Genomic DNA, 21245 nt, shown 5'->3' on the forward strand with positions numbered 1-21245 from the left:
TAATGGTGTAGTTCATTTTGATGCTATGATAGGTTTGTTTCTTTTGTCTCTCTAAATGTATGATATGTTTTCAAAGTATTGTATTTCTTGGAACTAAAGTTAAACAAAACCTCTCGATATCCAATAAACTAAAAAACCCTCTTAGATTAAGCTGTTCCAAGGTTTTGTTTTACTTGCCTCCTTATACTGAAGCTAGCACTTTTTATTTTGTTGTCCTCAGATGTAGTCATTATATACAGTTTGTTGTTTATGTAAAACTTATATTTTTCTTTTCCTTTCTCTCCTCTCCCTTTACTTTGCCTTTCCCTAACATCTACGTCGCGTGTTGATGGCAAGAGCAGCAGTGGTTGGCAGTTTTCCTCAACTTTGCAAGAGAGAGAGAGATTTGGTTGGAATGAAACCTTGCTCTCCGTACAGCCTGCTTGAGATGCAGCATTGAAAGGTATAATCTCATTTTCTGTCTTGAAACCAAAGCTGAAAACCACAAACAGGTAGAAATCTTGGTGCCAAACCACCTGTTGATTCATAGCCGAAAAGCCCTTGGCAATACATTTCTCACTGTATCCAGCTGGAGCGGCTGCATGGCCGATACCCACAGTATCTGCCTGTACCTGCATGTTTGGTAAAGAGGCTAATTATTTTGAGAAGTTTTGGATTGACATTTAGGTAGAGTAGGGCAAATAACTTTCTGATCCTAGCCTTGCTTTTTGCCTAGAGTAGCACTCATCACTCATATAACTTGGTTCAGCATTGAAAATACCAATCCTGAAGTCCCATGCTGTGCATTATAGAGCAAAATGAGATTTGTTGAAACAGCTGTGTGCGGAGAGGCCGTATCTGCAATAGCATAATATCCTGGAGGTCAGAATTGAGGTGGACGGATAAAACCGTGAAGATAAAAGTTGCAAAACACCCCACTAGTACATCAATACTTAATCTTTTGAGAGTATTACAATTCAGAAAAATCACTTGAAATCAAGTTAAAATGCTGTTCTTGAACTGCTAAACATATGCTTCCTGTGACATGTGCATTACAGAAACAGCCACCGTGTGCTAATATGACATTAAAATTTTGGACTCCACCCACAATAATTAATAACATTCTTGAAATAAGAGTGATGTAGGATGCTGACACATTTAAGTCCATATGTTCTTGGACATGTGTCCTCCGGTGCATGAGAGAACTAGAAATCCCAGTTATTTTTCTTATTTCCTGTAAAGCCACGCTGGGAAAGGAGGAGAGCGTAAGTGATGGCAGGCTGGCCGGCTTTGGCCCATGGGTAGCTGTACAGTAGAGCCATATTTTGTATTTTTACATGCCCTTATCTGTTCTTTCCTGTTAGTGGTACTAGTTGACTTCCATGGACTTGCATGAGCATAATTCAGAACAGATTTGGGCCACGCTATTGATGTTTGTGCGGACTGCTTCATGTTTGTGAAACAATGATTTCCTGTGGATCTGTAGCATTGTCCAGTGTTGTACAGTGCTTTCATATGTATATATGACTGGTTAAAACGCAAAAAGTGTTTTGAAACAACATGACAAGGAACAGTAAAAGCTGCACAGTAACTGAGCTATACTTGGCTGCCCATATAATGTCCAATTAATGTGGTTACTGCACTCTGAAGCCTTTCCAAGGCTGAATAAGACATGCTGTGGCCTGGTAAAAGACACAATTTTTTCCCAAATCTTCTAAAGATTTCCATTACAGATGCTACAATGACATGAGGACGCTGTAATCTGTATCTTTAGTAGCAGTAACAATGTGTGAAGTATATCCCCAAAATCTGAAGGTGTGAATTCTAAGCCATCAGCGAGCTGTGTGTGAGAATTCCATACAGTAAAACCTAATTCTGTGCTGAAGAGGAACACTGTGAACTCCCAGCATAAAATAAAAGATGTTCTGCTCTCTACTGCACTTTCTTGAGCCAAACTTGGGAACTAAAAGCCAAGTGAGGTTCTTTCATCACCAGTCATAAAGATGCTGTAAGTCAGATTGTCCCCTCAGGCTATATTTTGACAATGTAGTAAATTGAGCTTTGGGAACTTTCTACCAGACCGAGAACTCTGTCACCTCAAAATGCAAAGCATGGATCCATTATAAATTCATTCTTCTGATGCAGTTTTTAAAATATATTTTGATGTGTTGACTTTTACCAGCAAGTTCCATGCCTTATCTGTTATCTTTTGTTCCATGCTGCTAACATTAACATATATAAGGGCTGGCAGAAATACGATCTCATGCCCTCACATGATCCAGAAGAAATTTTTACTGTGGAGTAACCCATTAGTGCAGTCTGTTAATGTCGTTAATAATCAAGCGCCATCAACTCCGTTACTCCCCTGCATCTTGTTGTCTTCCTGTTCTCCCCTTTGTACTCAAGTCTACACTGGAAGGTGGCAGAGGCATCAGGACGAGCAGAATTTGATCTGTGTTCCGAATGGGATTAGAAAATGTGTTGGATTTTGTACATGTGTATCAACACTTCCAATTTGGTGAGCTGTGTTGAGAAGAGTGGAAAAAAGCTAAGTCTTCTTTCTTGCACGAAAAAAAGCCAGAGTGGTACAGGAAAAGTACATGGGCAAATTCCTTTTTGCCTGAACTCTAGAGAAGCTCATGAACAGAGTTTTGATCTGAGGACGAGTTTGGCCAGTATTAAAATTTCTCTAAAATTCTTATTGTTTTCTTCTGCCCTCCTCCCCTTTGCTTTTCTGTGTTGCGTGATGGATGTATCATGCCCAGATTTTGCAATTGTAGCTTTGTGTTTAAAAGCCACATAGACACAATGAATGTCTTACTAAATTACATTTCAGAATTCTTCCAGGGAGTTTGTATTTTGGAAGGACAGAGCTACTTGCAAAATCTTCAATTTCAGAAAAGTTGTGCATTTGAATCTATGTGTTTTCCATGATTTTGGTGGGCCAAGATGATTCTCAATCTGATGATCTTGGTCTCCTGGAAAGAATAGAGGAAGAGGAGGGAAGAACTTCACAGTGAGGTTGCTGATACTGCTATGTTTAAAGCCTATTGTTTCCTGGAGGTTTGCAAAGTTTTCTATTTGTTTTCCTTCTCTCTCTGACCTAATTAATTTTACGGGATATCCCCAAGGACATAATTTATATGACAAATGAATTACATTAAAAGTTGCTGTCATGGTAAGAACCCCCTTGTTTATGGTAAATTTAATATCTTTCTCTGTGTTCTTTCACTCTATAAATAGTGATCTACCAGTGAATAGTTCGGTGTGTTTTATTTTCCAGAAAATTTTGTGTGCATAGTGACTTATTGTCATTATTAAAAATACTAAAAAATATAAATGAGAAAGGAGAAACATTATTGTAATTTAGCTGTGGTTAGCAAAAAGCTTCTGAATGGTGCTAGCTGAGAGGTAGGGCTCTTTCTGTTGACTTTTTCTTCTTCAAAAACAGATTTATGTAGAAAAGGGTCAAATAATAACGAATATACAAGTCTGCTCACCAGTTCTCAGCTTACTGTAAAATGAAAACATTAGCCCTCCAGACGGGAGCTGTAGGAAGGAAAAGCACGTACCATTTCATTGCTGCGTTCAGGACTGTCCCATCTGCAGCCTTCGTGTTAGTGAAGCTGTTTAACCCCTTGAAGCCCACGGATCTTTGTCCTGTATTTTCATGCAGCCTTTTTTTTTTTGTATCCCTGCAACCTACTGTCTCCAGGAAGGTAATACACACATTCAAACGTTTACCCTCGGCTTCCAAGGCTGCACACACTTTCCTGAAGGATTAAAGAGCCACGAAGGATAATTGCTGCTCCTGGTAAAAGCAGTAGGCGTTTTGTTAATAACGAAAGCAGGAGCAAGCTCACTGTAATTTTGGGCCAAAATACAAGTTTGGAATTTATTTGGATTCCAAAATTTTCCAGTAGCATTGCAGCTAGGTGCTTACTCCTGAGGTTGAATAGTGACACTGAGTTTCCTTTTCCAGAGAGTGAAATGCAGAAAGTTGCTTAAATGAGGACAAAGCAAAGTACATGCTTCTTTAACGATTTTTGTTTTGACTGGATGGAATAATCCAAGGAAGGGAACTTCTTTTGTAAAAACTTACTAAATGGAGGAAAACATCCCAGCATTAGTTCAGCAGAATATCCCAGCCAGTGCTTCAAGTTAAGCTTGTGCTGCAGCGCTGTGCTGACGTGGAGCGCCTGTGCCCTGGCAGCGGCTTTTTGCCCCGTCGGTGGCCAGGTCCCAGCGGCTCTCCCACACCCTGAGCTGCATTTGGGGAGGATCTTTCCTTGACTGCCAGGAGCTGCCGAGCTGGTAAATTCGCCTCAGGGGATGATAGCAGGGAAAGGGTGTTGTGCGGCGAACTTATTTTGAAGCACTAGATGCACTTTTTTTAGTTTTCTATTTCCATCCTGTGTTCCCGGCTTTTCTAAAGGACTCCTAAGTAATTTCAAAATTAAATCACTTCACTAGCAGTTCTGTGGCCCTCATAAATATGATGAAGCCTGACTCTCTGTCACTTTTTCTTGAGGTGCTTAACAGTCTTACGGCATTTAAAAAAAATCTTCCGTCTACGTCAAGACAGCATATTTCTTTAGTTAAAGATTAAGGTTCAGAAGCAAATATAAAATAGTTATTTATGTTAGGTCTGCACTAACTCTGACTTTTTTTTTTTTTTTTTTTTTTGAGATGGTATATTATTTTCCTTTCTTTAGAGGGATTATAGAGAACACGGTGCTGTCCCACAGTCCCCAGCTTCAATTTTAAAATGGATCAAGTTCAGGTTCTGACATACTTGGCAGAGTACCATCGTTTTTTCTACCCCTCCCTCAATCTGGGCCATAATTGCGGATATCCTGTGGACCGCAGCCCAGAGACTGCCAGTCCTGGGAGCATACGGAAGGGAAGAGATGATGGTAATAGCTTTGTAGCTTGACCTGACATTTGCATTGTTTCTCAGTCGCTAAGTGTGATGAGGAGAGCAGAGGGTTTGGCATGAACTGTAAGAAACTGGTCATGATTTGCAGAGGCAATCTCCCCTACCTGACTCAGATGTTATTACGAGGTGCTGTTTGCACTTAAAGAAAAAATAAGACAAACAAGGGGTATTTGGACTAAGGAGAAAGCAAGCAAATAGATAGAGAGTCATACACTAGGTAATTCCACTGCTTACAGTGAAGTTGCACTGGGGATAGATATTAACCCCATAAAATCCCTGGGTCACAGACAGCCTTATGACAGACCCTGATAGCTTTGTGGAGACAGATTATGTCAAGCCCTCAAATTTGGAAATGTAGCAATTCCTCTGTAGTAAGATTGCAAATGAACACCCATTCGGAGATTGCCAACATTATCACAGTTTGTCAGGGTGATCTCACAGCCCACAAAGCGCCGTAAGAGATTGCTTTACAAGTTCTGAAAGATTAGAGCGTTGAAGTATGTGACACCGGAATGAAGCTTTGATGCCTGGCTTTGTCAGTCAGCCAGACAAATAAATAATATCCAGTGTTTTTATTAGTGTAAAGTCTAACAGGTAATGGAAATGTATAGAGAAACGCTTTCTTGTCACCGCTACGTGCAGCACCGAAATGTAGGCTAAACGAAAATGGGATGTGTTAATGTCAAATCCTTCGAACAGGCAGTTGTATACCTGCATGGGTCAGTAACTGCAGTGCAGCACTTACTGCTATTTCAGCAGGTAGTAGTTTAAAGCATTAGCATTATTGCACAGCTAAATGAAACAGCAAAAATAATTTGGCGGTCTCGGGTTTCGGTCATCTAGTGAAGCGTGAAAACATGTATTCTAGTAAATTAAGGATAGAGTTTTGGCCAGGAAGGAGCAAAGGGCCTGGACTGTAGAAAGCAAGGGTCTCTCTCTTGGCTTGGGAGAGCGAGCAATGCAGGTGTGCAGTTAGGAGGTGGCATGGAAGTGAAGAGTAGAAGATCCAGCATTTCTTCCCTAGCAGGAGCTGTGGAAAAGCTTTTGGGTAATATGCTGTGCTCAGAGTTTTGTTACGAGTTTCAGGTACTTAGAAACTTAAGAGATCAATGTAGGACTAATCTGTAAGCATGAAATGGGTGTTTGGGACTTTCTGTAATACCTGAACTTTCCAGGGTACCTTTTTCCGCATTCCTTTGGCGTTCATCCCAAATTTCCACGAAGGATACGTGATCTGAAAAACATTTGTGGAGCCTCAAATGAGAGCCATTCGCACTGATAAAGAGTTCCAAAGAAGGCAAATTTGTCAGTCTTTGTGCTTTGATACAAAATACTGGTCTATTTTTATATATACCAGAGTTCCACCAAAGGTTTACCATGGTTCTGATTTATGTCCATTTTCAGCCTTTAAACTTTGTGGAATCGAAGATCTCAAATGCACATTTGTTGCATGCCTTATTTCTTACAGAGCCATGAAGTTGTAGAAATGTAGGATCAGCTGCAAATTTCTGCATCTCTGATCCGTCTGTAGTGAGAAAACCATCATCTGCAGTTCTCTCCTGCCTTGACACCAAATCATAATTTGTCCTTGACCTTGGAGAGCTTTTGCCCCTATTTCTCCATCCTTATGAGCAGCAGGGTACTTACGGGTACCCAAGCATTAGTTAATGATTGCTTATGCAAACCTGGAGAAGCTTGGATAAAAGACCCTGTGTAAGGGCATAGAATTATTATGACTATTATTAACTGAATGCCTAAACCTAGACAATGTATTTGCACATGTAAGTAATTATGATGCACTTCAAGGCATTCTGTTTGTAATGCTTTGTAATGCTTTGCTCTCCATTTCCTACAAATCAAATTACTGAGGGATAGATTTGATTTCCACATCATTTTGAAAATATTTTCTTTTTCTTTTTTTAATTTCCTTTGTATTAATTTTTTTCAAAGTTCAAAACACAACCAACTGTGACTAAATGCATAAAACCAAACAAAAACCCCCTAAAGTATAACAAAATTAAAGACAGCCTAAGATGATATGCAGCAAACAATGTAAATCATACCTAACAAACATGGTTGTAATAATATACCTTATCCATGTCTGATCCACTAATAACAAATACTTATTCAGAGAACAAATAACTCATTCTTCTTCTTAGTGAGAGAGAGAGGCAAGCCCCAAATTCAAATTATATCTTACAGTCTAAACAAATATGAAAAACCTGCCAAATCTTCTTATAGAAATCCCAACAATCTTGTATTTTCTTTGTATCTTTTGGGAATAATGAGATTGGAAGGAGGGGACGTGGGTGGGTGCAAAAGGCCACTTTTTACTGGGAATGTGAGGTCTGATCCTGTAGCTTTTCCCTGAGAAGTCCTTGCTGCCTTCTGTTGAAAGGTTTCTGTTGCAGATACCGGATTCAGACCAAAACCTGAAGGCATAGTCAGGGGTTGTTTTTAATAATTAGGGATTTTTTTCCCCTCTTCCTCATGAGAAGTGTTTTCAGAAGTGTAGAGCTGACAAATTACAAGCGATACCTCCTCTGTTCAGTTTATAAAGATTGCTACAAGAATGAAGACTGTTACTAGAAATTAATGAACGCTTTCCTCTCTGCGTCATGTCAAAATAGGTTTTTCCCATCTTCCCGTTTCCTTTCTGGTTACAGAAATGATTACTGTTTGCTGAACAGGATAGCATCATCCTCCCCGTCCTACACTGCGAGCGTACTGGCATCTCCCCCCAGCCCCTGCACCCTTCCCTGGGCTCAGTGTTCTGGGCCGTGAGTTGCCATCGCTGTGGTAGTTGGCACAAGTCCTTCCCAGCCGGGGGAAAAGGCAGCCGTTGGGGTATCTGGCAAGCCGTGGTACACCTCACGTGCCACACGGCGCTTATTTGTCGTTGGTGTCCAGGTCCCAGCTCAGCTGGCAGGGATGCCGGCCTTGCTGCTGGCCCCTGTCAGTGTGAGCATGGTTCTGGCCTCCTTACCTGCTGATGGGAACTCATGGCTAATGATGTTTAAAGAAATTTTGAGAAATATTTGCTTTTTCTTATTTTAAGAGGCTTTGGAGTAGAAAACATCGGTCTGTCTTGTGTCTTTCTGTCATCCCTGTTGCACGTTGTGCTCATCAATCCTCCCCTGTGGGCTGTGGTCACTGGGGTGAGGGGGTCTCGGTTCTCTGCCGGTCTACGCTGGTGACACCGCTGCCGTTGCAGGGGATCTGTGCTGGGAGGCGTAGCAGGGTGCCTCTGTCTTTTGATTTTACCTTGAGGCCTCTTGTCATTTGGCAGCCCCCTCACCTCCTTGCCTGCTCCTCTCCCACTGCCCCCACACGTCCCCTTAGGTGCTGTCCAACCCAAAATGCCCCCATGCCACCCCTCCGAGTGGTGGTCCTGCCATGCCTGTGTGGCAGGAGGTGCCACAGGGTGCAGCCAGCAGCAGGGATGGAGGAGGACCCTTGGCCAAAGACCACCGCGTGTGTGGGTGTAGGACGGACAGCAGTAGTGCGCTCGCGCTGAGTCGTGCTGCTGCTGCTGGCTGGTGGCTCCGTGCCCTTTCCCCAGCCTTACACCCTGTCCGTCACAGCCGCTTAGGATATAGACACCAGAGAAAGGAGCAAGCAGCCCAGCAATGATCGATGCCGGAATGACCCAAGTGGTTGATTTGTGTTGGAAACTTTAGGGGGGTTTCTCATATATTCTCAATATCTGTATAAATGTCTAATCATTTTGGAATCCACTGTTCTCCTTGCCTAGCCTGGGAGGTTATGGTAATGAATTTTGCAATTTCCAGGGATGCTTCTTGTCACTACTATTACTTGAAGTTTAAAAAGCACCGTTAGCTGAGTCCAGGTTGCTTCTTGCACAGAGCCACAGTCTAGTACATACAGGTAGCGTGTACGTAAGGATGACAAATGGGGGGTGGGTAGGGTCACTGGAGTGATGTAAGGTAAGGAAGCATTTTGTGAGCTTCTCATGTTGTATTTTGCATCATGAACTTCAGTTTAAATTCTGTCTACGGCGATTTGCATTTAAAACCAAAGTCACAGGAATTTCTCAACATCATAGCTGAGAAACATGCCTTAAAAGTGTGAGGCAAGCATAGCTGATACAGTATCGTGTCCCAGTGTATAAGATCCTAGATTACTGTCACTTAAATCTGTTATTTTGTTGAGGAACCCCTGATTCCACCAACATGATTTCCAGCAAAAAATGTTTTCTTCCTAGGCTAAAAAAATGATCCTTATTAGCTGGAATGTAAAATGCAAAAGAGAAATGGCTGTACCAGCTGCAGAAATGGAGGTCCCAGCTTCAGATACACAGCAGTGGACAAACAGCCTTCACTGCTTTCTTAGTACCAGGGGAAAAAAATTAATGCACTTTGTGTGTATTCTCATTCAGATTCTTATTAAATATCAGATACCAGGACTTTTTTCCTATGCAACTGTATGAAATCCTGACAGGAAAGATGGATTTGGGAAAAGGTAATAGTGTTTATAGAACGTGTTCTGAGGGGCTATGGAGGGCAAATTGACTTCTGTGGTAGATGGACTTAGGAAGAAAATGGGGTAAAAGGATAAAAAAATGAGAAATTGATGTGTAGGCAGAAATTCAGTGGTCAGAAATAGATTAGAATTTATCTTGTATATTCTTTCTTTTCATAGCAAAGTCATCTGCTTTAGGAAGCAATGTCCTAGGTATTTAACCTGTAGTGTTTTCATAAGAATGCATTTCCATTTCCAAAGGGACAAAGTGCCTGGAACATCGTTTAGGGAATGGAGGGAATATGTATCAGTTACATCGGAGTTGTATATTTGTATTGAAATGAAAATCAAATTTGTGATACTGGTGTCATTCTTTGATTAAGAGACCCGAAGCTTATAGAATTAAGCCTATAGTGCCCGTTACTTAGTTGGGCTCTGCTTTAGTCAAGTTGGCCAAACCATCAGAGAAAAATAGGCTTCTGAATGTAACCTTTTAACCTCTTGTTTCTAGCATTGCAGCACATCACTGCACTGCCTTGTAGCACAAGAAATGAGTTCCATGCTCAAAGTATAGGTCAGGACTTGAACTGGTGATGTGCTGGCCCAGAGCTGCACTGTGACACTTCCAGTTAATCTTCTCAGATCAGGATAGCAATTTACATGTCTCTGTTCAGATCTAGTGTCTTCTCTTGGTTTTGCATATTTCTCAACTTGTCCATGGTTATAGTTGTGTAAATGGTCTTGGATTTTAGCCTTTTTGGAGCTTCCCTTTGTAAGTTCCATTCATTTAGTTGGGGTGGAGGTGGTGTCTCTGCTGGAGCTTTGTGCGGTTTTTCATTTGCATCTGCTTTTTGAATTCTCACAGGGAAGAGGTTGCATGCATGAAATTTGTTTAAGGAGGCTGCATTCATTTCCAGTAGGCATGTCTCCTGCTGTACTGCGGTAACACGGACCAGTTAAGGTTTGCATTTGTTCTGCAAGCATTTAGTTCTGTAACTCCTGGTGGCAGGACACCAGTGGTAGAGTTCACGTAAGTAGGAAGGGTTTCCTTATGTGTTGGAGGACTGAGGCGAGGCCTTAAGATACAAGACCTCCTCTGCAGCACAGCCCAAATAGCGTGTTGTCCCCAGAGGGTGGCAATAGCAGATGTTTGTGAATGGCAAGACCAAGCCTGCAGTATGATCAGGAAAATAATTCTCAGCAGAAATTTCACTTCATTGTGCTGAAGGGAAGTGAAGCACCATTTATTGATACGACTGAAGAGTTTTACGCTCCATTGTGTTATGGATAGAGAAGAATAGTAAAACAGCGTCGACTTAGCATGTTATCAGTGCAGCCGCCAATTACAGGGAATTCACTCATGCACGATGCCTTCACACCAGGGAAGGTAAACTTCTGCAATACCTAGCCTAGTCATCAAACTCTCTGCATGCACATCTAATCTGTGCAACCGTTTCCTGGGTTATGGTCTGGTATGAATACGGGTATACATCACTGCTTCCCATAATCTTGCCAGTGGACAGCCAGAATAGATATAAAATCTTGGGAAGGCATAAAAACAAACATGCAGATGTTCTCCATCTCTCTCTCTCTGTGCAGTCACCACGTATCAAAAAACACGGATATGGTGATACCTCGTACGTCAGGGGAAAAAACCAGACTACACCCCATGCAGCCATCACACCTTGAAAGTAGACATAAAATCTTAAGTCAATATGAATACACAGCTCCTAACAGCCCAATAGGATAGATCACACCACAGCCAGGTACATCTGTTCTCAGCACTAACCATTATCATTAGCTTAAAACACTTAAAATCACCGAGCTTCCTCAGGTCTGGGGACAGATTATACCAAGAAGAATCTGGTAAATAGATTTAGCGATGTAGCAAGCAGGGAACTTGACTACATTAAAACGATACGTTTTGCATCTCAAAGGCTGTAGGCTGTTTTCAGAGGAACAGTCCGAATGAAGAATGACACTAACACTGGATAGCAATTCCTTTATCACTGTTTAAATACAGAGCTTGAAACCCTTGGACAAACAATTATGCCAAACTGGAAAACAATTTGTGCGAAACCTGGCCTGCCTTGTGCAGCAAGCCATCCGCCATCCCATAGCGTGTGTTCTTGTCAGACCTCTGCATAGGATGCAAAGACCTAACTGTGACTGGGCTTTGGACTGTGTGGCTGACAGAGAGAATCAAATCTCTCTTATTGTAGGAAAAGAAAGAGGGAAACAGAAGAAATAGCACGTTTCTCCTTGTCTCTCAGTCTTCCCAGTCTGGTATCTGAGTGCTCTGAAGTTCGAGATATGGGTTCCTGCAGAGACCTTCGAGTCAGGCAAATCACGAAAGCTTCAGAGAAGGTTTGTGAAACAAACAAAAAAGCAGATTGATACACGTGCAGCAGTGGCTGCCGAGGTGGCACACTGCTGCTCCTTTAGGACTTGCTCTAAAGGAGCTGGTGAGGAAGGTACATGACTGATTCAGTGGGAGTAGAACTGCCTGGCTGTTCAAAATAAGTGGAAGTGAAGACAAGGCAAAACTACTGTGAAAGAAATAAATGTATAAAATTCTATTTTTCATGCTGAAAAATGTCTGAATGATGCAGAAAAAGTGCATGTATGTTTTGCACGTTAGCTGAGAACAGGTCCAAGGAAATAGGTGAAGGTTTAGCTTGTATTCTTATACTTCTTGTCAGGGTAATAAAGGAAATTGTTTGAACTTCCTAAATGACCATGAAGGACAAATACCTTGGGCAGAACTTCAGTTTGTGGTTCCATGTATCTTCACCCAGACTCGGAGTTCTTCAAGAACACTCCAGCTCTTAAGAGAAAAAGCAACAGCAGGTAGGCATGGAAGGCCATCTCATTTTTTAATCAAGGTCACTCTTTTTTTGTGTCTTCAGCAGAGAGACGAGCTTCTGTGTTTCCACAGTGCCAGCTTTTCCGTATCTCCCCCCGCCCCGTCTCATGTCCCAAAGTTAGGAGGGGTTAAGGCTGGCTGCGCCGGCCGGGTGCCAACATGGGAACCAACTTCACCCTTGTGGTAGGGTGAGGTGTCTCTGCTGCTCACCAGCTTGACCTGCAGCTTGGTAAGCTGCTTGTTCTGCGTCTGAAAGGCCACGTCATAACCTTCCCTTCCAAGGTCTGAGAATGATTCTTGGTGAGGGAGGTTCTGCAGCGGAGACTTCGAAGGATGTTTTTTTCAAGGAGTCATCTTCTAACAGGAGGAGTTTGTAGGCTCTTGACTTCTCCAGGCAATGTGAGCACTTTTGTGGCGAGATCACTTATGCAAATAAGCAAGATGCAACTAAACTCACATCTGTTCCCAGCAAGTTCAGCATTGCCCTTGTGCAGGACCCACCTCTAATGCTGTACGATGGCAGCAAAACAGAGCTGCTGTATTCCTAGTTTTACCTTCTGGCTGTCAGTTCTCTGAAAATTTTTAATAGCATTTGGATAGCATTTCTTTCACTTACACCTCCCCAAATCCTGGAAGTCCACAGTGAAAATAAAAAGCAAAGTTGTGTCAAAGGCACTTGATCTGTAGTGTAGACATCTTTGTGGAGCAAAAGATAAGGTCTCACAAAGCCTCGCAGAGTACCATTTTCTAACCTCTCCTGTATTATCTGTCATCCTGACGGATAGCGCTTTCACCTTTGAGGTTCGTATCTTTTCTGCTTGCAGTACAATGTAGTGTAGCTAGGCATGAAAATTTCAGGACTTAGAAAACTCTGCCTAGCAGAGCATACTGGATTGTGCATACCTGGGAGCATGGATCACTGTAAAAATCCTGGATGTCAATACCACTTTCCCATATATGTTAAATGAAACCCTTGCCTTCAGAGTAGCCGCGTAACCTGCACACAATATCTGAAGGTCCCCAGAAAACTGCTGTCAACAGCCGCGCTTCTCTGGCGTAGTCAGTCTCTTTGTGCTAAAGGACAATCTGTAATTTTCTCAGGAGGCAGTCTGAGCCCATGCAGTTAATTCCCTGAGGAACTGGTGGTTAGCATATACCTCACCACTCTCTGCATCCCATGGGAAGTGTATTTCTTTCATCGTGTCTTCTTAAATATAAATACAGGGCATCAAGCACGTAAAAAAGCTCGTACCACACCAGGCAACCATATTGCACCAGCTTCTATCTCTGGAGAAAGGTTGGAATAATTCATGGTAGGTATGTCGGATGGCATACACAAAGCAGCATCCAGATGATGCTCTGGTAGCACGGCAACGGTCAGGGAATTGGAACCTGAGGTGGATAGGTCAATACCATGGACCCTGGCAGGAGGAAAGGGTAGCTGGTGGCAAGAAATAACCCACGGTGTACGCCTGTTCATTTGGCCCCAGGATGGGGATAGGTGGGATATAATCTTTGCAAGAAAAAAACAACTAATAAAGTTGCCAAGAACAGATATTTTATAATCTGTGCTAAATCTCTGCTGGAAAACATGAACAGCAATGAAACTGAGAAGACACTAAAAGAAATTCGGGGCAAAGTGCCAGACGCCCAGACGGAAGCAGAATGTGGACCAAAAAGCTTGCGACAATTGGGTAATTATGGTTTATGAATTTCAGCTTTAATCTGTAGTTCAGTGAGTCCTGATTAAATATCTGTTAAACACAATTAAAGTTTGTTTTTGTATTTCACCGTCTTGATCAGAATAATTAGAGACTGCGTGTTTCATGTCAAAAGTAGCAAGAGGAATTTTAGTGAATGAACATCGTTTTTAAAAGCCATTTGTAGCACCAGCTGTTGGCATTATTTTATATTTTAGTGTTATCAGCATAAAGATGGGTCCTCTCGATGCTGAATGCTTTCCAGCGGGGCTAAGATTCTGGGAAAGGCGTGATACAGTAGGAACCGTGCCGGGCCATGGGGCTACGCAGAGAGCCCCGGGTGGGACTCAAGCGACGACGTTAGACTGTGCATTTAAGCGGTGGAGGGTGAGAAGTGCTGCGAGCAGGTCATGTAGCGCCCAGCCTGCACTCCTCTGCCAAAGATGCTTTAGATAGCGAGTGCGATGAGTGATAGGAAGGATCGTTGGAAAGGGCACGTATCTGATGAGCTGCATTTGGATTCTCTCGTTGCGGTGGCTTATCAGAAGCTCCGGGTGTCCCAAGGGTTAGGTGTTAGAGTGTTAGCCCAGAATGATAATTGTGGTGGCATTACGAGTGCTCTTGGGAAGGAACCCTTAAACTATGCTGACAGTGCCTTAGCAAAGGCAACAGGCTGCCGTGATGGCCCTGTGCAGATACTGAAAATGATGGGTACGCGCATGCCGGTTGCTGCGAGGACTGAGTGTGTTTGTCTCCGTTAGCAGCAGTTTCATTTAAGTGAGGAGAAGTGATGAGGTCTTCTAACCTGTTTCTCTAAAGAACAGGAAATACGCAGTGTCGTGGGGGGAAGGCAGGGTAGTTTTAAATAAAGGAAAGGCATACTGAGAGGCAGTTTCCATAGATGGAGCCTTTTTTTTTTTCTTTTTGCCTTTTTTCTTTTTTCTTCCAAGAACCTGAAATGTATCTGAATGTCACCTGAACATAGTTAGGGTGTATAAACAAGTCCTGTAAGGGGTGTGTGCACGTATGTGGCTGACCTGGTTTTAGCCTTCATCTGCCTCTGCACTGCGAAGAGAATCTTCAGCCACACTTAGTGGTGCCTGAGGAGGGGGAATAAATCTCAAGTACCATAAGCTAAAAATTGAAAATACTTCACTAAAGATACTTGAAAGACAGTGCCAGTTTCTCCTCTTGAGTAAGTGTTTGACTGCTCTATGTTTAGTTTACTCCAAACAGGGTAGTTCTTTTGGTCTTTTCAGCTTCAGCCTCTTTGCTGAGTGTCAAAAGGGGGAATGCAGGTGCCATACGTGGGGGTGACAGTCTGCAAGCACAGGGCTGGGATCACAGCCAGTCCTACGGAGGAGTCATCCGTTAGTACCAGCTCTCGGTCACCAGTGGCCTTGTGGAAGGTCCGTGTGCTCATCATCCCGCAGAACCACTTCATTTGCTGGCAGCTTAATGATTCAGTAAGAGAGTTGTGCAGTAAACACAACTGAGAACTCAAGAAAGGTATTAGTTTATCTATAGTTTCATTTTTTGGCAAGTGCTGGTCTGGTTTTTTACTGCTTCACCTACCTTTTCAGAAAAGGGGGAAAACAGTGCCAGAGAAAGCAGAATTTCTGAATTAGCCTTCCAGTAGAACTAGATCTATTAATTCCTAAGTGAAATCAAGGTTAATGGTGAAAGAGTTGAACAGAACTTAAAAATCAAAGATACTTTGGAAGACAACATCAAAGGCATATCAAAATATGGTGGTCTTTTTATAAGCTGCAAGCCCTGAAGAGATGGTGCCCCTAATAGAGCTGAGGGAGGAAGGATCAAAGCGATGATCACATGAGTCTTTAAAGTAGAAAGACTATCTGGAGCGAATCTATGAAGAGACAGGTTTTGGATGAAACTTTCATAGCACTGGGATCGTTTATCAAGTCTTGAAGCCTGGGTACAGTACAAATGATCAGTTTTCACCAGGGAAGGAGGGAAAGGATATTTGATTCAGAATAGGAAAACTAGGACCAAGTGTTGTCTATCTGTAGAATAACAATATCCATGTTTAAATGTGTGTGTACTTACATATATATATATGAACAAATGCATTTTAAAAATGCGTATTTTATGAATTCTAACCATACTCCCTTTCTTCAAGAGGAGTATATTCTGTTGAAACAAAAGACATTGGTGTTGTTTGCTTGAGTGTATGATTTTTTTTATTTTTGCTTCATAAAGTTATGAGGAAAGGAGAAATGGAGTTAGGGCTTTTCTGTTATCTTCTGTTGCATTTCTGAATTACTCTGATTTTCCCTCAGAACCAGCTGCTTAAGAATATCTCATCAAATGGCTGAGCTTGTCCAAATCCACTACCCTTATGCCTGAGATAAAATTAAAAAATCGGGACAGTGTGTAGGTCTCCTAATACAAATATCATTATATGGGGGTGGGGATGGAAATACTGACTTACAATTCAGTGTGTGTAGGCCTTTCACAATGTGTATACAAACCCAGTGGAAAAAAAAAAGAAAAAAAAAAGGAGCTGTATCTTCTTTTGGCAAAGGTGTACATAGTTCTTCCACAGAGTTTTATACTATGCCTGAGGGTCATTTCTCTTTTAAAGAAGTACTGACAGCTGTGATGAATGGCATTACCTGGGAAGAGGGGATATCTAGATGTTTAAACAGATCAAGTTTTTTTCTTATAGAATAGTAAACATTAGGTCACGGATCAGACTGTTCTACTTTCATGGACGATCAGGATCAATTCTACGCTACTTAATTGTGAACTGGAAAGGCTTAAGTATAGCTGCATGCTGACATTAACAGAGGAGGGTAGTTTATAACCTGTGTACATTGTCACAGCTATCCTTTTACATGAAGTCATGGATGAATGCCATGTGCCCATGTTGAGTTGCCTCCTTGTCAGCAAGCAAGATTGCCCGTCCATCACTATTATCTACAAGGAGGCTCATTACCTGCCAGCCAGTAAACATCTCACTCTCGCCATCTGCAGTGAATTACAAAGTGACTGGAAGAATCAGGATCAGTTTGCCTTGCAGAATCATTGTCAAGTTCATTTTCATCTTTGGAGGCCCTTTGGAAACGGATAAGACGGTGACTGGGATGGGAAAAAGGATGATGTCCATTACCCTCAGGCGTACAAGCTGACTGACGCTGTTCTTACATACCTTCCATTTTACCAAGTGCAGGTGCCTTGAAATTTTCACAGCATGCAGGTGAAATAATGTCCTTTATTCTCAGCTGGCTGTATCATTTGTGGTATATAGTGGTGCCATTTTCACATGAGTGGACAATGCATTGTCTCATTCAGGAAAGATTTTTTTAATAAAAACATTAATTGCACTCAGTACAAAGGCATCTCCCATAGACAAAGTTGATGTCCAGCCCATCAGTGATCCATCTAGAAAGGAGATAGCATGTTACAGTAATTTTAGCCATTATCATTTTGCCAGCCAGTGGGGTTTTTTTTTCAAGCTACCAGGTAGCTTGACAATGACTGTAAACCTTGGCGTCACTGCATGGACACACAGTGAATTCTGAGCATCTGCTTTAGGGAAGACAAAAGCTATATATGTGTCTTTTAAGGGAATACATAAAAGGGGCAAATCAAGAATGTGTCAGTACATTCTTGATGAAGGGTCTGTTGGTGGCTACAGATAGATGAGATGTCCTGCTGTTGGGAGTGCGCAGAAAAATGGGAGCGTTGGCAAACAAAGGTCGCTCTTACGGCTCTTCCCTTGGGCCTTTAGGACACATCAGCATGTTGCAGAACCTGGCCCTGGGCTTGAGTGTCCGTCCTTTCCCTTTGGCCTCTCTCCCAGCAAAATGCAGTTTGTTTATTTTTTGGAAAAAAAAAAAATAGAAAAAATGGAGTGATATGTGTTTGGTATGTCAGCCAATGGCCACATGTGCAGTGAGGAAATTTTCTCTGAGAGCTCCCAAAGCTCATAATCATTGTGCAAGACATAATTATACTCTTTAGAAATCCAGATCGGTCCACAGTAAGGGGAGGATGGGAGGGAATGTTACAGACGGATTTAACAAGTGTATGTGTCTCCTTTCTGCAACAATTTTGGTCTTAAGTGCACTTGGCTAAATTCTCATTCTCCCCCGGGAGGGTTACTGGAGGGATTTCCAGGCTTTTCTGTCTGCCTGCAGCAGGCTCATGGGGAGCGAACACACTGACTACCATGCTTCGCACCTGCTTCAGCGAGGGGCAGCACACACTCCCAGATGCTTGCCTCAGGGTGCCAGCAGGAACGGGGGAATAGGAGGAGGCTGGTGCTAGTGACAGTGTTTTACCTGATCCCCGTCAGATAAATAAAGAGGTTCGGAGGAGAAGGCTCTCCTGAACTCTTTCTTCATCCTGATAATGCTTCAGGAAGAGCTGGTATTTAGCTCCCTGTAAGAGAAAAGCTGTGTACTTTGTGCTGGTACTTTAGAGAGCAAAATCAAATTCAAGTGGTGAGGGACCCTGATTTCTAACTGTTCTTAACCATTTGCTATCTGATCTAATCGTTTGGTTTAGGCTTTATCTTTTATTTTTGGAGAACCTATTTAGATCCTTTGAGTCGTATACATTATTTGCTATTTTCTAGCAGCGATTTTTCCCATAAAACAGGGCTTCAAAATGGCCTGCCATCCCGATCGTTGATGGTACCCAGGCATCTGACTGACTAGACGTGTTTCATAATTCTCAGATTTGCTATGTTTTGAAACTGGAACAAATGCTTTAATAAAGTAAATGAACAATACCCTCTGAACCCTTGAAGTGAATGCAAATTTTGCCTGGGGCAAATAATGTCTGGAGCTTCACAGGCACCCTGTCTTCGTACAGAAACAGGATAGATTGCAGTCTTTTCTGGGGCGTGCAGGGATGAGCAGATACCTAGAACTGGGCAGCTGCATGGCAGACCGTGTAGCCTCTCTGGATCCTGCCTCAATATTCAGGATGAGACATGGATGTCAGCCTTACAGCAGCGTTTTAGATCTTGCATGTGGCTTCATGTGCACGCTGTTGTCACTTTTCCCATTTACAGAGACTCTGCAATGGAGGGATCTAATTGTTGGATGCCAGATTTATCAAAAGCATTTAGGTGTTTAAAGAAGTCACGGATTGCCTGAAGGTATTTTCAAGAGCACATTAGCAGGTTAGGGTCATTCCTTTGGCACGGGATGCCTTTTAAAATTCCGGTCGCTGCCTGCTGTTGCGTTTGATTATAACAATTTCTTTAAAGATCTTTGTTGCCACCTCCAAGGCCTGCCAACTCGCCCACCAGAGGAGCTGCATTAACCTCTAGGCTTCTCCTGCATGAAGCGTGTGAGGGGGTGATAAGGCCCCAGTCTGCTGCTTTCAATGTATCGAGGAGAGAGCGTAACTAAGAGGGAACTAGAGAAATAGGAAATTTCAGCTGACTTTGTAAAGGCTGGAGAAAGCTGTGCGATGAGCACTGAAAGACACACCGCCACAAACACTGCCACTGTGCTGTGTTTGCTGAGCAGGGATGAGATGGATTTGGAGGATGGCAGGCTTGCTGTGGGCTTCACGTTCACACTGGAAGGCTGAGCAGACAAATCAGTTGCAACATGAACTTCAGCCATTCAACAGTCAGCGTAGCTTGGCTTGGTAAACAGCCTCCCAGAAGATACCTACGTCATCAGTCCAGGAGAGCTTTTCTCTCCTTTATGTTATGTTTTGACTATTATGTGCTTCCAAATGGTACATTTAGTGACACTGATAGAGAAAAGATGGCTCTGAGTATCGAGCAAGAAGGAAATGATAAAATACCAAGCTGTTGAAATAGCATATCGACTAGCCAAAAGAATGTCTGGCCACATTTTTAGATGTTGTAAAATTGGTACGATTATTTAGATCTTATTTGAAACATGCTAAGTTATACTTGCAAAATATCCGGCCCTTTGTTTGCGATAATTCATTTAAATAAGAGCTTTATCGCTTTGTGCTAAGTATTTCTGTAGTGGTGTTGATATTCTAAAATTTCAAACACAGATTTTTTTAAACCAAATTAAGTGGAAATGTCACTCCTAGTTACGAGTCTCATTCTTTGGGGTTTTTGAATCGTAAAACATCCAAAGAAAAAACTGAGACAAACCTGAATCTACGAATTGTAAAGCCACAGATTGCCTTACTCTAGTGAATCAAGCAAAGAGTACAAAGCTTTTCTAGCAAAGCAGCTGTGCCAAATAGCAATAGAACTTCCTGCAGTTAAACGAGGAATTCACCATGCTTTACATTTTGTAAGAATTTGGGAATTTTTATAACTTGGGGAGTGTTTTGGAAGTGCTTTAGATAGCACGCTATAAGAAATAGATAAAAGTTGAAATAACGCATCATGATTTAATAAATACCTTTTTTTAAAAAAATTATATTTTCCAGAAGGACCACATAAAAACCTATTGGACTTGACAGAAATTCCCACCAAATTCCGTGTGCCTTGGCTCATATTAATGCCAATTCAGCACTCCTAAAAATAGTTAGAAAAAGATTTTAGGAACCTTTTAATTGAAAAAGTTCAATGACAGCACAAGCATTTAATTACATTTCTTGCAAGGCTTTGTTTGACAGAGTGAGTTTGTCCAGTTCTGTGGTAACTCCCAATAGAAGTTTTCCAGAGAGAGGTGAAGATGGGGTTCTATTCAGTATGGTGGAAGGAATTACGAGAAATCTGTGGGATTTTAGCTACTAAAGCACCTGCAAAAGGCTGCTTAGATGTAGGATTTGAGGAGGACCTTGACTGAACTAAAGCTTTATTGGTTTAATGTTTAAATAACTGTGCACTGTTTGCAATTGCAATGCTGGTTAAGGCGATTGCGGATTATTTTTGTTATTTGCTTTCTTTCCTTTTTTTGCAATGTACGAACTTTAGCAGAAACTTGTACAAGGAAATGATGGTCCAGCATCCTTAATAGCATCTTTGTTGTCAAGACTGAGGTGATACAAGGACTCCAGTGATGGCATCTTCCCATCTTTTCCTCATTCAAACCTTCCCTTGACTTCACTACCTGGAAAGCACAAATATCAACTGTGAAACAGAGTTCTGATTCTTTTTCACTTACCACTTCACAAGTGAAACAACTTGTTACAGTTTGTCACAACTGGGAATTTGTTTGATGTTCGTAAGTTTATTTTGGTGGAGTTTATAACATCCAGGCAGCCGAGGAATAAACAACATGTCTGTAAGTTGCCAAATCCTCCTCAAACAATGCCTTAGGATGTGGAGAATGATATTTTAATTGAAGTTACCACATTC

At 42.0% G+C, this 21245-nt stretch overlaps 1 protein-coding gene across 1 annotated transcript in view; it reads left to right on the forward strand.

The window, feature by feature from the left end:
- Window positions 1-322: 322 nt before the first annotated feature.
- Window positions 323-21245, forward strand: part of ZBTB20 (zinc finger and BTB domain containing 20) — a 168686-nt gene continuing 147763 nt past the window's right edge. The window contains exon 1 of the mRNA XM_040596056.1: window positions 323-442. The gene's annotated coding sequence lies outside the window, so the exon portion shown is untranslated. The remainder of the gene's footprint in view (window positions 443-21245) is intronic.

This window comes from Falco naumanni, chromosome 5 (genome assembly GCF_017639655.2).
Source record: "Falco naumanni isolate bFalNau1 chromosome 5, bFalNau1.pat, whole genome shotgun sequence".
NCBI lineage: Eukaryota > Metazoa > Chordata > Aves > Falconiformes > Falconidae > Falco > Falco naumanni.